Source organism: Pleurodeles waltl, chromosome 1_1, assembly GCF_031143425.1.
Source record: "Pleurodeles waltl isolate 20211129_DDA chromosome 1_1, aPleWal1.hap1.20221129, whole genome shotgun sequence".
Classification (NCBI taxonomy): Eukaryota; Metazoa; Chordata; class Amphibia; order Caudata; family Salamandridae; genus Pleurodeles; species Pleurodeles waltl.
The window spans coordinates 322,220,161-322,236,956 of record NC_090436.1 but is presented as its reverse complement, the minus strand read 5'-3'; the positions used below and the strand labels follow the sequence as shown (position 1 = coordinate 322,236,956).

At 44.0% G+C, this 16,796-nt stretch overlaps 1 protein-coding gene across 3 annotated transcripts in view; it reads left to right on the top strand.

Annotated features, from left to right (window-relative positions):
- The window catches only part of LOC138284067 (3',5'-cyclic-AMP phosphodiesterase 4D), a 1,206,532-nt gene that overhangs the window by 963,339 nt on the left and 226,397 nt on the right, over positions 1 to 16,796 (top strand). The window lies entirely within an intron of this gene.

Sequence of the window (16,796 nt, the reverse complement as noted above, 5' to 3'; positions counted from 1 at the left end):
GCGGGTTCTTACTGCTACGCGTAGTATTTGCATGTGCACTGGCTACACGGATGCATAAATGAATAATACTTGTTTAATATCACCATTCTGCCAACTGATGTTTGACTTTTCATTTTCTGGTGGAGAAAGCTCGCGCGTGTTATTTCCACCTTATGCCTCACCATTGCGGTACTTAGCGGCTGGCATTTCCGTCCAGGCGCACTACAAATACGCGGGCCGTCCAATCCGCCCGGAATGTAAATCTCCGGCTTTAGGAGTAAAGGCCGATAAGCCCCGGAAAGCCCGAGCCCGCAAAGCGGGGCTGTCAGGGCCCGGCGCGGGCCGCGCCGCTGTGACGCAGCTGCTTTCCAGGCCCCGCTCCCACACTTGGACCTCCGGGGCCGGACTGCCGTGACCTTGCGGCTCCTGCGCCGAGGCGGCTCCGCTGGCACCCCGGCCCTGACCCCCCTCGCCGCCCCGTCCTTACATTACATCGCTTGTCGTGTCTGCCTTCCAACTGAGGCCATCAGACCGTGCACCGAAAGGCACGCTTTGGGGGGCTCCAAGCAATGCAACTGTGCACTGCTAATAAATGCTTTTGCAGCCTGCGTGCAGAAAACGTGCATTTTACAATGGGATCCTCTTAAAAGCACTACACATGGAGCTCTTCTGCTATATAATATACCTTTAGTTGATTGCTGTTAGCAAAAATACATTTTTCTTAACAAAAATCTCAATAAATGTTCCGAAATAAAATGCAGTATGAGAGTGATTCACAAAAAATGTTTATGTTCACAACTACTCTGCACTTGGGGCGGAGGAGGGTGTAATACTTTTAGAAACATGATCATTCAGTGGAGTCTACAGTGTAATGCATGGCTGTGAAGTGCCAGCGGCAGGCGAACGCAAGGCAAGTCTACCCGAGCATTAGACATTATAACTGTAAAATATTTAGGCGTCTTCTATTGGTACTATTCGTGTACACGCACGTGCAGTGTCCGCGGGCGCGTGGGTCTAGGTGCACGTAGATGTTCACCAGGGTTCCAAACGCGTCGGGGGAGCATTCCTTCTGCTGCGATAATCCACGCCGCAGATTACCGCCAGCTCGTGCACTTTAAACAAGAGTAGCCTCGGAGGGCTGGTTTCTGATGTCGCGCTAAGCATGATAAGAATGCCATTGACGTCAGCGGAGTCATCATTTGTGAGAATGGCACTCCTGCTCTTGAAACCACACCAAGCAATTGCAGTGCTTTTGAAAATGAAAAGCTGGTGTGGAGAAGGAGGGGGAGGGGGAAGAAGAACACTGGCTCCAGTTGAACTCTTATTTTTTTTCTTGTGTGTTTCCTGTAAAGACTGCTGCAAGCCTGTAAGTGAAAGGACGCACACTGAGGCGTATGGGGAGAGGGCTTTTGTTTCTTCGGTCTTGCCGTGAAAATATCAAGCCTTCCTGGCACAATGTTTTCCCCGCTACCAAATGAACAGCATTCAATTAATAAAAATACGCGCCGCATTAGTTTTTATCAATAAAGTATGTGCGATTAGTGCCTTATCATTATTTACACCAACGTATATGCAAACATGTATGCAAATATGTGCGTGCACAAACACGCTCCACTTCCCGCCTCGTCACTAGTTATTACCCGAATAATCATTATAGTCCAAATGCACTGTTGTGCGCAACATGGCGGATCATTTACACTTTGACCAAGGGGTAATATGTTCCGTTTCTAAAGTGGCCTAAGTGGAGTGAAGAGAGATCTGCAGTCCCGGATATAAACAGACGAACATTAAAAAAATGTACGATTCTACCTGGGTCTGATGGGGACGGCCTGTGCCATGTCTGCTGCATCGAACTGCAGAGAGCAGCTCTGGACACTTGGAAACGGTCTCCATGGTCGCCTGATGTAATGAACATGAATGCTGTGGGTAGGGTGGCCAATTTTCCATTTCACGTTGCAGGACATTTTACACATGGTTAAACACTTTGCATGTTCGGAGATACTTCATGAGCACTAGCACATCAGAAAACCTTTCGGAGACAGGTGGATTAAACTGCAGAGTGCCTTTTTGGGGTTTAATTGCATATCCCCCCTCTTCTACATCTAGCCCTTTTAAAAGGTATCATCAGTCAGATGTATATTGAGTTTATTGATTCTGATTGGTGCCTTATGCTGTATTTGAGTCATAACCCTTTACCGCCTCTTTCAGTAAGCTGTGAATGCTCGCTGTTGGCAACTTTAGAGAGACAAGTTTACAAACCTAAGGGCATATTTACAAGAAAGTGGCGCATCGGTGCCGATGTGTCACTTTTCTTGCGTCGCCCCTGCCCAACCTAACGACACCATGGTTGCGCCGTATTTACAACACAGCGCACCATGGCGGTCGCTAGGACAATAGTCTCAACATTTTTTACGCTATTGTGGCACTTTGCTGCACTAGCGTCAAAACTTTTGATACTAGTGCAGCGAAGCACAGGGAGGTGCATTGATTAAAATGGGTGCGTCATTTTAACGCCTTCTCTGAGCAGGCCTTAAAAATGATGGAAAAAATGGTGCAGTGAAATGTTGTAAATTTCTCGGCACCAATTTTTCTGGCCTCCCTGCGTCAGAACGCCCCCCCTTACATACATCATGCCTGGTGCAGGTATAATGTGGTAGGTATAAAGGGTTTGAAAGCATTGCGCCACATTGTAACTATGGCATGGGAGAAAGGCCTCCTTAACACAGCCTTAGCGTAAAAAATTACACGAGGGCGGTACAAAGTGGTGCTAGGGGCTTTTAAATATGCCCCCTAATGCGTCCATCATCCAGGTGGAAGGAAACAGTCTGAAGACCTGTAACATCTTTGATAAACAACAGATTTCTTCATGGATACTGCCTAGAAGCCACTTACTGCTGCAGGACAATCTACCCCTGCCTTCTCTAATTATATGAAAATACTGGGAAGAGGCTTAAATAGGCAGAATGCAAGCAATGAGTTCTTATGAAAAACACACAGATTTACAGGGCACCTGCAAATGTAGACAGTTCCCAGGTTGGGTAGTCACCACTAGACTTAACATTTAATTCTGGCTTACCTCAATATGCTGGAAAGAAAGAGTAATAAACCTAGGCAGGACCGACAACAAAGTGGCACTTCCTTGGGATTTCCATCAGTCATTGCCATTCCGGTAGTGGTCTAGTGGGGTAGTTGGAATCTTTGGAGCCAGGAGACATGGTTTTTAATCCCATCTTCTACATTTGGCTAAACTTTGCAATCACCTTTTGAATTTATTCCTGTGTCCCCATTTTTTTGTCTAAGATTGGGAAGTTTTAGAATCAATGAACAAGGTGTATGTTCATGCAAAAAACAAATGGGACTGGATATTATCTCAGGGGAGGGTTGGCAGACAGTGCTACTCTAATGACATATGCACCAAAATGTAACATGATGGTATAGTAATAGTCTTTGAAACAAGCAGTACTCCATCACAATCTAGAATCTCACTACCAAATTGTATTACCTTGGGCAAATTATATTCTCCGTATGTCTCTGTCCCCTGATCCGGCAATATGTGTGCACCATGAAGCAAGCTCAATGGAAGTAAAAACATCAAGGGGCTTATTTTCAGGTCCGGCCTCTAGAGTGTGTTTCATTAACGTAATCAGATTTGTTTAACTGTAGGTCTCCACTTTCCCTATTAGCATGTCTAAAGGTGACCTGTCCTTAAAGCTGCATTGTGCAGGAGCCCACCTGCACTGCAGCTCGCCCGTCCAGCTATAGACAGGCACCTCTTTCAGAGCACTAAGATGGCTGAAATACCCAGCCAGGTCGCTAGAGATGTCCTGTCAAGCAGCTAGCTGTGAGGAGCAAAAAGGGAGACATTTGGTATTCCACACCAGCTGAGTATGGCAGTAGGAGAGACCACCTACATATGGGACAAACCTTCAAAAAACAGGACGGTAGGCTACTCTGACTATGGATGCATCAAGCAATAAGGTTTCCTTCTTCCTGCTCCCTGTCCTTACATCCTGAGGTTCTGTATCCCCACGCAGACCTAATTTATGACTGTAAATAAAATCATAAAAAAGAGAAAAACAGATGACCTCCCCATCAAATCTAGGTATTGACTCCACCGTTCCTGTTTACTTTATAACAGAGAGTCAAGCGTCCCACTTCCAGTTTACTTTCTGTCACACTATTCTTTACTAGTCTGTATGAATTTAGGTGCTGAAAGAGTTTTTCTTTCCATATTAGTTGAGTTGTTTAGCTCGTTGCCTGATAATTCTGTGGCCATGTTGAAGCATTTGCGGGTGAATGCTTTGCTTTTGCACATAAGTTGTACAGTGGGTCCTGCTCTAGTGGTCCACCCTTATTGCTGTTGCAGCCACATCACTACTGGATGTGAAGGTCCAGGTGACAAGCGTTGGGCTGTGTGGCACAGTTAGTGGATTTGTCACTTTGCAGAGAATAGCAATCTTTCTCTCGGTGGTGGGACCATTGTCTCTGTGTTTTTGAAGATGTAAGAGTCTTTGTAAGATTTTGGGGGACATATTGTTTAGTTGCTTGAAGACCAATATCAACAGAAAGGGTTTGCTTTGATCTCTGTGGCTGTGGAAGATGTGTGCAATCTGCTTTGCTGGGTTTCAGTCTCTGATTACTATTTTCCCTGATGCATCATTATGTATCCTAGAATGTGATCCAAAGCATCACAATGATGAAGACTGCCCCAACTCTCCTTTCACAACACTCTGAGTATAAGACCGCTAAGTATGCTACCTCCTCTTTATTAGTGCTCTTCCAGAATTCATTCTCAAGCTGCTGCAACTTTGAAGGATACACATCTCCTAAGATGTCTAGTTGGGAGATAGGTGATGCAGGAGGGTGTGGAGCCAGACAAAGAAGGTGCAAGGGGACTTTTTGTGCAAGGTGCAGATCTTGATGAGATTCTTCAGCATTTGCAAAAGCAATTGGCAAGTCCTGAGTAAGAGGAAGTGGACAATTTTTTTCTCCTTAAAAAAAACCCAGAGACCTTCCTCTGTATTGCCCAACCTACACTATGAAATTGAATGCAGACCATCTAGTCTTCTCCATATTTTTGCTTAAGCGATATTCCTTGCTGCAGATTTGCCCCCGGTGGTGAAAGTGTATTCTCTGATGGCTGAGTTATACTTCCCAGGACCCATCATTTCTGAGGAGGCCTCACATTCTGATGCAGTGGATAACAGGGTTGGCGTTGCTGTTAAAAGAGCATACTCAGCATGTAATTTCTCTGCGAGAGCCAGCAATTATGCTACATAGAGGGTTCAGTCTTTGTTGAAAGATTTCTAGACACTAGTGACAACAGGTCTACCTTCATTTGGACATTTCCATTGATTGCCTCTGCAGAGAAACAGCAGCTGCCTGCTCCATCTCAGTGTGGAGGCATATTTCGGTGTGATCATGGAATGTGGACAGTGCATAAAAATCTCTCTTAGTGCAGTTCAAGTTCATGGGTGCAAAGCTTTTTTTGAGCACAATTAGAAGAATTTATATAAAAATCAGTGGATGACTGAAAGCTTCTGATTACTGTATATTTTTTTCGCATGGGATGTAGCTGTGGTTACAAAAGGTTTTTAGTCCTTCATCTGCAGTGAGAGACTTTAGCCCTTTCACGGAAGATGTCTGGCTGGGAGGCTCTTGAGTCTGACCAGCAGTCACGGTCCTCCCCTACCCAACTCTCCCAGAGCATGATGAAGAGAATCAGTATCTAATCCTACCGTGTCTGGTTGGGTAAAAAGTTCTCCAGAGAATGACATTCATTGATCACAGATACCCTAAGTTGTTGCTGTCAGATACCGTTGATACATGATTCAGTTTCAAGAGGCTCCAGAAGACCTCCTTCATCTGACTTCAACTTCTTACTGTCAGATTCGTCGTGAAGCCAATGTTACGGGAATACAAGATTTGCTGGACAAAGCAGCGGTTATTATTCTGGTACCACAATCAAATGGAAGCATTATTTTATTGAGTAATCTTTTTGAGAGATGTTCAACCTATTCTAGTCCTAAGAAGAATAAACTATTACCCCCGCAAACCAGCCATTAAACTTGGTGGTTCTCCAAGCCTCTTCTTAATATGTGGCTCTATGCAACATTCTTGCGATACTCGATCTTCTACATGCATACCTGCTTATGCCAATTCATGCAGACTCCCAAAAATGTATCTGTTTTTGTATCCTTAGCCAGTTTTTTCAGTTTCAAATTCTTTTGTTTGGGTATCTTTTGCTCCAAGGGTGTCCACAAACATGCTAGGTCCACTGGTGTGCATGCTGCACTCTGAAGGCACTCAGATATTCCCATACTTGAATGATTTGATGGTAACTACCTCTTCTTCGCGCAAGGCATACGAGGATGTGAGACGACCTCTATACACAAAATGTTGTCTGACACCATCTCATCAGCTTCCATTGCTCTTAGCAGCATTCCAAGCAGATGCATGGAAGGTTTCTCTTCTGTTACCCGGAATTCACAAGTTGCAATCTCTGCTGGATCAATCATCAGCCACAGTCAGATAGTAGTCGAGTGCAAGGTTTGATGCCAACCTCTCCTAGTCATCTCTTTGGCTTATCTTCATATGTGTTCTCTCATACAGTGTTAGTCTCCAGAGTTGGTCTATAGCCACAAAGAATTACAAGGCATATAATGCACTCACTGCTGAGGTCAGACAATTCCTGAAAAATGGTTACAGCCAGTGAATCTTGAGAAAGGGATTTCCCTGATCCCTTTTTCACCTGTAATTCTAATGACAGCTGCCGGTGAGAGGGGTTGGGGCGACTCAGCTCAGATTCTTTAGTTCAAGAAGAAGTCAGCAATTCTTCCAACTGGAGACAACTGTTTGCAGGTTTCCAAGCTCTGTGCATTTCTCTCCCAGACTTCAGTGCTTAGCGGTATGCATTTGAAGAGACAATTAGGTGGCCCAAACCTACAAAAAATACTAAAGAGGTTCTAGAGTCATAAATCTAGCAGCCTAAGACAGTAAATAGACAGAATATTCCCTGAAATTGATTTTCTACCTGGGAGAGAGAATCACTTAAACTGATATATCTACAGAGGGAGAATGAGCATGCAGAATGAGTAGGATTTTTCCCACCTCAATTCCACTTTGTGTTAATCTTGTGTTTTATCCGGGAGCAAGTAATCAATTACGGTCTCCAATGGCTAGATTATTTTGCATTAAAGAATGCTCTAGTTCCATGTCCAGAGGCTTGCGGAATAGATACAATTTCCCTCTAGTGGCCTAGAGTCCTCCTATGCTCCGTTCCACCTTTCCAGTTGATCTCCAGGGTCCTGCAAAAACCCAGTACAAACGGACAAGGGTCTTGGTCCTGGGCAGACTTTAAAATGGCAGCCTCCACCTCGCATCTCCTAACGCTTTTATGAATCATTGTGAATCATTAGTAGTTACATGCGGCACATATTCTAATTTATAGGTTTTGTTAGCTGTAAAACGTTAGTACATTCCTTTATTATTCCCAGATGCTTACTGTATGTGGTTATTTGATCACCTTACATTTTGGCATGTGTACGTCGTCACAATGCAAGAACTGGGATGATGAAGATGGATGAGGAGGTAATGACCCAGTTACTTACCAATAATCCATATTGCTCCAAGTCACAGTCCTCCTCATCACAGTCCTATGTGTCCCCCTCTACCGCCCACCAAACCAGGGGTTCTCAGGTGCCTAAAAAAAAGGCATCAGAATGGCTTTGTACTATAAAGAAGTGGGGCTCTGGACTCCATCTTATAATGTAAACACAAAGCGGGTAAGTCTCAAGCTTGGGTTCACGCACAGGGAGGCCACTTCTTCCTTTTTTTCTCTTTTTCTTAGACTGATAAATATAATGTAAAGACTACGATGAGGAAGACTTGGGCTTGGAGTAATGAATATTGTTTATAAGTAACTAAGCAGCATGTACCCAGATACAGTGGGCGTAAAATGGGAACTAAGGCTGGAAGTGGTGGTTGAGGAAAAACTCAGGTGAGGTTAGGTGGGCATTTATTTCCGAAGAGAGATATATTTGTAAATAAAACTATAACAAACAGAGAGATACATAGGAACAACAGAGATGTTTAGAGATTTTGTATTAAAAGCTACTTAGAGGTCTCTAGCTTGACAGTCAAAGTGATGATCAAGCCCATCAGGGAGTGTTTGTTCCCTTGACCCTAGGAGTAATCTAGGGTTCAGTTGAAATTACAGTCATATCTTCCCCATGTTAATGGCGGACACGGAGAGGAAACAGGAAAAGTTTCAGCTCGATTCTCAAAAGACAACTAATAAAATCAGATTCAGAAAATGTCACTTGCTCGTCAATATTTAGGTGTTTTGGAACTCAGAAATCTTATCACCAGTATGTATTCAAAGTTGCACCACTCACAGGTTTTAGGGTGTACTTGTGGGAAACACGTGACTTTTCAGGTGGCACCATTTCACCAGTGCAGAATTTCATGCACAATACAATTCCACACTGAGTGAAGACAGCACGGGTGCCCTGTGGAGAAACCAATCCGTGCTCTCCCTGATGATATCTGGGGGTCCTTCTTCTGACCTTGGAAAGGGATTCACTTCTGCCCTAGACAAGTAACATTGGCAAAAACTAGAAGAGGTGAAAACAACTGCTGAAAAGCCACAACATCTGGTGAGTCTAGGGTTGCCACCCTGTGACACAATCGATATTTTAATGTCTTGGCTGGTAGGAAAATAAAGAAAAGCACCCAAAGCCGGCATTTTTCCTCTGATCACTGTATACTGTAAACAGTAGGCAAAAGGCAAAAGCACTTAAGAATGTGTTCTAAAGCTGTCTTATGACTAATAGTTAAACTAAACAAGGGCATAAAATCCATGTTATATAAAGAAATACGGATGTTATTATATAAAGTGCCCTCTTTCGTTTTCTTATTCTGGTCTTTCCAGATCCTTAAAACATGGTCAAGTAGCAGGTTTTTTAAAAATAGTTTTATATGGCATGAGTGCAGCCCAAGTGCACCGCAGCGATTGACTGGTTACATTACACAACATCAAATTATTTTTTAAAAATTTTAAACTTAGAGTAATTTGCCTAGAATCACAGGATATTGAGTCAACGCTGGTACTCCTCAAACATGGCTCCTGTTGGAATGTGGAAAGTCAGCAGCTCTGACCTTAACTCCATCCTTTCTATTTTTCTATTTTTCTTCCCTGTGAGAAGGTGGTGTCACAGCAGGCCTATGCAAATACGCCGACCCACCCACCGAGGCCTGAAAGGCACTGGGGCCGAGGTGACAGGGGAGGGGTGAGGAGAAGCACACCACTGCCACTGCTCCAGCAGCAGGAAGGAGGGGAAACCGCCACAAAATCACCTGACCTGAGTCACCTCCTTCCCATCCCACCATAGCCCCAGAGATCTCCTGAAAGGGGAGGGGTTAAATGTAGCACATAGCCGCCACTCCAAGGGGCTGAGGTGATCATGACCCAAGGGTCACAAAATCACCAGCCCCTCTAGCCCCCTACCTCAGCGAGGACCTGCATACTCCCACCCTCCCCGCCCACGTGCCCTGAATATAATGGCCCAGTGGGGGAGCGGAAAAGCCGCTGCTTCAGGGCAGAGCCGGCCACACAGGAGGCAGAGGTGAGACCGGACTAAGGGACAGAGCAGAACCTGGCTCCCAGCAAGGCAGCATCTCAAACCCCTCCCTCGCCCATCATAGTCTCAGGACGATGCCCTGGCATGGGAGTAATAAAGGAAAGGGCATGCCTTGGGGCTGTTGACAGAGGACCTAAAAATAACGACCCACAGGTCACCCTTATACATTGGCTCATCGGGCAATGCCTGACTGCTCGCCTTACCAATCTGACCCTCCGCTTCAGTCTGCATCTACTTTGCCTTAGTACCCAGGTTAAGCACCACCGATTCGATGCCTCACTCAGGTGGCAGTTCAGGCTATCACAAGTAACATTTCATTCATTCATTCTTTATTCAGCAATGTCGCCACAGTAGGCGTTTTTTATCGCCAAGGTCAAAATGACACCCATAGTCACTTTGGAAATGTCTGCCCTTCTTCATTCTGGGAATTTCTCAGATGTATCCGAGACACCACCCTCCTCACTGGGGGGAATATTACATGAAAGCTTTAGCTTTGGTTCAGCTGCATAGAGTGGCTTCTCCAACTCTCCAAACAGCTTACCTTCTTTGGTAGCAGAGGACCCCGATCGCATCTTCTCTTGTCTTGTGATATAGTTATTTTCCAGTTTGTAAAAAAAGCTGTAAATTTTTATGAAAACCGTGTTATTTCATCTATCTTACCCGGCACCCAAATGAATAGTAAGTTTTTTTTCTATTGAGTGAGTGGAGCTGGTGGCTGCAAATGACGTGATTTTTATGTATGTATAGATTCTATGTTTCTCACACATTTCCCCGTTGCCTTTAACATTACTCCTATGCAACCCTGCAGAAGGTGGTGCTGAAACTCCGTAGAAGGCATTGAAGACTTCTATGTTTTAGGAAGCTGTGGGGGAGAGGAAGGTCCGAAAGCTACCTCCATTGAATTTCTGTGATTCAGATACTCTGCAAATACAGAGAGAACAGACATAATCCCGATGAGTTATGTCAATCATATATTTCTCTGGTAAATGGCGTAGTGCTGTGATTGGAGGCAGTAGGCTTCCATCAAGCCTCTGTGGCATTCTGCATTCTTTCCAAATCGTACAAAGTTGTTACAATTCATATCAGTTTAAAAAACAAGATGAATGGCCCTTTTCATTAAAAATGCAGTATTTCAGCATTCTCATACAAGTACGCCTATGCACAAATGCTGCTTTACTACTTTTTGCTATCCAGAGACGATCCCATTAGTATGCCTGATAAGCTGAGCGAGGCATAGGTTTCCAGCCATACTAATGGGAATGCCATGTGAGTGTTCCTACTGGCTTTTATTCCCCTTTAGGAATGTTCTATCAACAATGCGTAGAACTCTGCAGAGAGGGAATGGAATCTCCTATGCAAATTCACGTGTTTTCACCTGTGGGAAAAACATTTGCCCCCATGGAGAAAGACGGCCTTACACTGCACCCCCACCAAATCTGGAGGTGATCCGTTCCTCTTCCCGTCATGGACAGGGAGTTAGTTCAGATCTTGTTTTGGGTAAAGCTCCGACCATTTTCAGGGTGGAAAGGGGTCGGAGAGCAGTTTGAGAATACCCATAAATGTTTTTGTTTATGTGTGTTCCCAAACCTCCAAGACATACATTGATTTGGAGCGTCTGTTTACCACCCAAGTGGGATTTAATACATACTGTGGATTTCTCTTCACTTGTGATGGAGAAGTCTGCAGTAGTACCTGCATTTACTCCCACCAGGAATCTTTTTGTGAGTTACTGACAAGTGTAAAAAATGTATTTGCGGTCATAAATGTACTTCAACGGCCAAAAACTCCTTTGTGAATTGAGACAGAAGTGTTTAGGCAGATGGATTTAAAAGTAAATTACATAAGTGAATTAAGCAGAGATTACTTTTAAACGCTAAAATACAACTAAATAGCCAAAACATCTAAGATAAATACAACTGCTGAAGGAACACAATAATGTATCACCTAACGAATCCCACCTAGTCCTGGTTCTTCCTGCAAACGCATAAATCACACAACGTAAGAACCCCAAAGAAAATGTTTCAGAATTATGGATACAGCAAAGAACCTGAAGAAGTGGACATGGGCCACAGATGGTGAGCCCCAGAGTATTTTCATAGGGATAGATCCTGTCACTGAAGCAGCTTTCAAAACATGCACCCACATAAACTGACAAAAGAATTTCATTATTGTCCTTCCCAGGAACCATCGTGATGGAATACCTGGTGATGTTCTGCAATTCTCAATACAACACTTTCCATCCCATCAACAACACAGACCCAAACTGAGAAGAAGAGGTGTCCAATAATACACCGCAGAATAAACAACAGCACAAATAACAGACGCTACCCTGTGAAGACTTGAACACTCAAATAGACAACAGAAAACTTTGACATGACAGTACACAAGTCAGCAACACCCAATCACAAAAAATGCACCACAGTGAAAGCAAAACAGTGATATACAGATATCTTTCTATGGCAGAACTTTTAATACCAGCAATGGCCCCACAGCAGCTTCATCAGACAATGCAGGTGACCTATGTGTTCCATGGGGTGAACATGGGATAAAATCCTGCTAAGCAATGGGACAGTTTGTGCCTCAAGGACGTCTTTGTCATATGATGAAGAGGAGTCAGGCTATATGTAATCTGGAAATGGCTTCATTCGCGAAGATAGAATCACCCCACCCCCTGCCAGGAAGTCATGCTCCAGCAGCTACTGTTCCAAGTATTTCAACACAGGCATTTCATAGAAGGTAAACCAGCGGACCTGCTCCGGGGGTGTATTGTGGGACATCATTACACTGCTGATTTTGGACTGAGTTCAGCTGCATCCTCCTTTGCAGGTATCGTTGTTACCCATCTGCTGGACTTCTGTTAATCCTGAAGGGGTCCAGTCAGAGAGCTCACCTGGAAGATGATGAAGGTAAAAATCCTAGAGGTATCTGCGAAAACCGGGCAGTTCTTTCACATATACTTGAACAAGACAAAATAAATAGGAGTGACTGACAGACATTTCCTGCTGTCACCTCACAGACACAGAAAAGCAAAAACTTCTGTCACTCAGTCCCCATTTTTGTGATAATGTAGAGACAAAGAAACAGGCGCAGCGCCAGATTAGTGGAACATGCCTCACATGAAAGAAAGAAGAAACGTCTCTAAGTTGGATTTCTTAAACATGAAGAGCCCGGTAGCTGTGAGCCCTATCACATGCTGTAGGATCAGTGCTTGGCCACACAGGGATGTACTTAATCTGCATTAGACTACCTGCACGGGGTCATGAAGGTGCTGACTCATCGCTTTGTTTCCAGATTTAGAATATTTCTGAGAACATCACGGTTAGCAAAATATATCTTTACTGTTATTAAAGGTGCCAGATTCACATTTATTCATGCTAGAAAACTAACAAAGTAATCTGCCAGAATATCAGCTCACCTCAGTAGAAATCAGAGTATGTATACAACATGTTCTCAGATAGTGACTAATTCCTCACCCTGCTCCTGAATCAAACCAGGCACAAACCATTGCCAGTCATTGTGGACTTGCAATAATATCAACCGAGATGTTCCTGGACATTTTACCGTTTACGAAACCTTTTGGCATCAGGACATCATGTAGATAAGTTTCATTTCCAAAAACAAGAAATTAATCTATTATATGTATGGACAGACCCACAAAATCTATTGGAGTCAAAGGGGAGGGGTGTTTGGGGTTTTGGTGGTGTGCAATTTATTGTTGGTAAAATATTCATTGTTGCCTGCTGGCCAAAATTATTGGTGCCAGTAATGTTGTCTCCAGGTCTGTATATAATCATGGCATTATCTTTTGAATTATCTCCGGCCCTGCTCTCTCTTCATTCTCCTCGGGCCTTTCCTCGGAGATTGGGAAGGACATGGTATCTTTTACAGATTAGAATGTTACAAAATTGATTTTCATCCACTTTGAATATTTTTGGGGCGGACTGACCTCTGCTTGGTAACTTACACGTGCAACTCCTGGGCGGAAGTAACTCAGCATCTAGATATATTTCTTTTGGCCTCTTGCACCCACAAAACAGTCATGACTGGAAGCCGGGGCCTTGGCAGCCATGTTAATTGTGAGACCCAGGGCCTGCTTTGTGGTCGAGAGGGGCACACCAAGTTTACCCTCCAGCTGATGAGACAAGTGTCTGTGTCCTGGGATATATACATGAAGCGAAGATGGCCACGTGGCATATGTGTTCGAATGAATAGTCATCAACAGGCCTTTTGTCCTCTTTGTGATAGTGTGATGTCTGCCGGTGCCACATATGTAAAGGTCTGCCTGAATGTACTGCCCAGTCCCTGCCCGGGCATCCAGAGCACGTATCATACATGACAACCCTTCCGATCCAGGTGGGAGACTAGCGATTTCAAGGCTAGTCCCCCACCTCCCGATTCCTGGATGTGAAAGCCCAATTCCTCCGCAGGCTTCAGCTGACAGGGCCTGATAGGAGTATGCACTGCCAGTAAGCACTCCTGCAGGCCGTGCACAGCACTTGCATCACGCTCTCTCTGCCTGCATTGCGCTTTCTCTGTGCTCCTGACAGGTAAGGAAAAAAAATGTACATTTGAGTATCGAATATTCGATCCTGCAGCAGTCCGATTCAGGCCCCAGTAGATGTCAATTGGGGAAATACATTCTTCCTATTTATTTTTAGAACTCTCCCACTTTTCTCTTCTAAAATGTTGGCATGTATGAAATATGCACACGTGTTATGTGTATGTGATATTTTTAGCAGGGCTCCTGATAGAAATACCCCTCATAACTACCTGCTAATAAGATCTGCACTAAACAACGATTGGCTGCTCCATGGAGTTAGAATACTCAAAGAAGAGGAGCTGCCTGAAGCCAGGAATTCAGCAGCGGGATCCACATCCCCTGTGTGGACAATGGCTATAAAAGTGGGACCCACACCTCGTTCCAGTTTCTTCATTGACCAATGTAAGAGGCACTCACAGAGTACTCATAGAAATCCAGTTATCCAGGGCTGGTGTCTGGAGGTCGGGCACTCGAAGGGCTAACCTTGGGTCAGAACAAGGGAAGTTGCCCACACGCTTAACAGTGATCCTGCACCGGTCCTTCCCTTAAACCCGATTCGTTTCGGTCTAGAACACCCCACGTGCACTTACAGAACCATCTGCCTTAACTATTTTTTGTGTATAGTTTCGTTTTGGGGTGTATTAAACTGCCTCTCTTCTTACAAAATAAAGCACAGGCTTGATAGTTATCGTGTCTGCCGCATAACTTTTCAGTTCTGAGTGTGAGCCCGACTACCTCCATGAGAAGTCTTGGTCTGCTTGCCTTGCTACCTCACTGAGGGTCAAGCGCTGAGGCTCCGGGTCAGCACAGCTACAAGGCCATTAACCACCACACTGGGGGCTACTAGCTGCTGCTTGCCTGGAGCCCCATGTGGGTTCTGACAGATATTATTCTATCAATCGGGTATCACATGATCACTTATAGAAAGTTCCCGTTCTCTGTAGCCTATAATACCTGCCCCGAGTCCCCTGGTACCTTTGTTGTTGAGAGTGAGTGTTGTCCTAATAACCCGTTTTTTAATATGAATAGATGTTTTCCTCTTCCTACTGTATAATGCCCTTTTTAAGTATTTTATGTATGTGATACTGATTTAACATCCTTTTTTCATGGCATCAACTAACGCCCTATTTTCTGACAACTATCTCTCGAGCTCCTCAAACTCACAGGCTTGCGTGACTATTATCTACTGTGCCGTTTCACCTACATTGCGCCCCCTGAACATGAACCACGCTGGTGTAAACGGGTAAAATATTGCTGTGAATTGTCACAGACGGATATGCACTTTGTTTTTAAACAAAGCATTGGAATTATTCTGTATACCATCCCTTCCTAATAAGGCTAATAAATATTCGTTTGAAAAACCATGAAAGTGCCTCCACCTGCAAAGTGTTCTCACCATAGACAAAAAATGACAGCAACGGGGTCACATAGACTCCAGAAAGTGTTCCACAACCCTTCAGGGGCATTGAAGGTCTCTGTTCTGCCAACACTGTGACACACTGTTGCCCTATTTTCAGATAAACATCACTGTGATGTTTAATTTATGGTGGACCTGCTTCCACCAATAGGGCAGGAGCACTTTCATCAGAAATAAATGCCAGGAAGGCTGCAGTCTCATGACTGATTCTTCTCCCTCAGAGTAGAAGCTGTTGTTGATTTTCCCTGCCTGAGTCCATCATACATTCTCTGGTGGATCCAGGCAAGGAACATCTGCATCGGGAGGATGCTTCTGAATAGGATGGTCCTCCAGATGCACTATAGCCAGGGAGCCTGTGGATTACTGCCTGCCACCAATGACTGTGGCTCTGGAGAGGTATCTGAGGTTCCACTGCAGAACAAGCAGCAGTACTGCCACCTCGGTGTGGGCGGGGGAACTGCAGGTTTGTTGGAATAGGAGTCTTGCTGGTTTGTTTTGGGGCTCCCACTCTGCCAACCGCTAAATTCGGTTCTAAATTTGTTTTTCTTTTTAAAGCTGGTAGCATTGTGGGATGATGGACTGCTCTATTAACAGTCAAACATGTGACCTAGGATCACAGAGGACTCTAAAATTGGCATCATGCCCACATCTAAATCATACCAACTTGGTATAATTGGAGTTCTGGCAGAAACTGAAAGACAGATAAAGAAACTTGGTTCTGCTTTTCTGGTTTAGGTGGTTTTGTTGGTTGGGTGATGTGCTTTCGTTATTTTTCAAATAATAATTTGTGCATGCCCTTCTATCTCCTTTACTTTTAGAATGCGTTCCATGTTTTACGAAAAGATCATTAAAACACTCAGTTACAAAGGATAACAATATGGGGGGAGAGCGTAACTAAAACTGGATGTTCTAGAGGTGTTTTGAAGTAGCATTATTATAGCAATATTTTTCCAAATCAAAATGAAAATCCACAGTATCAAATTTCAGACTGTGTTAAAAATGAATATCAATAAAGTCTACATAGACAATAAAAATGCACATGTATCCTGTACTTTATATCTTAATTCTATTGTATACTTTATATATATTTACCTGGTGGGTAAAATCAGGTATTACACATCATAACTAAATAGTAATATTGAAACTTAAGATAACTGAGTCACAAGTTAGTAAAACCGGAGTTATTACAGGAAAATTAAGTCACATTATCAATAAACTT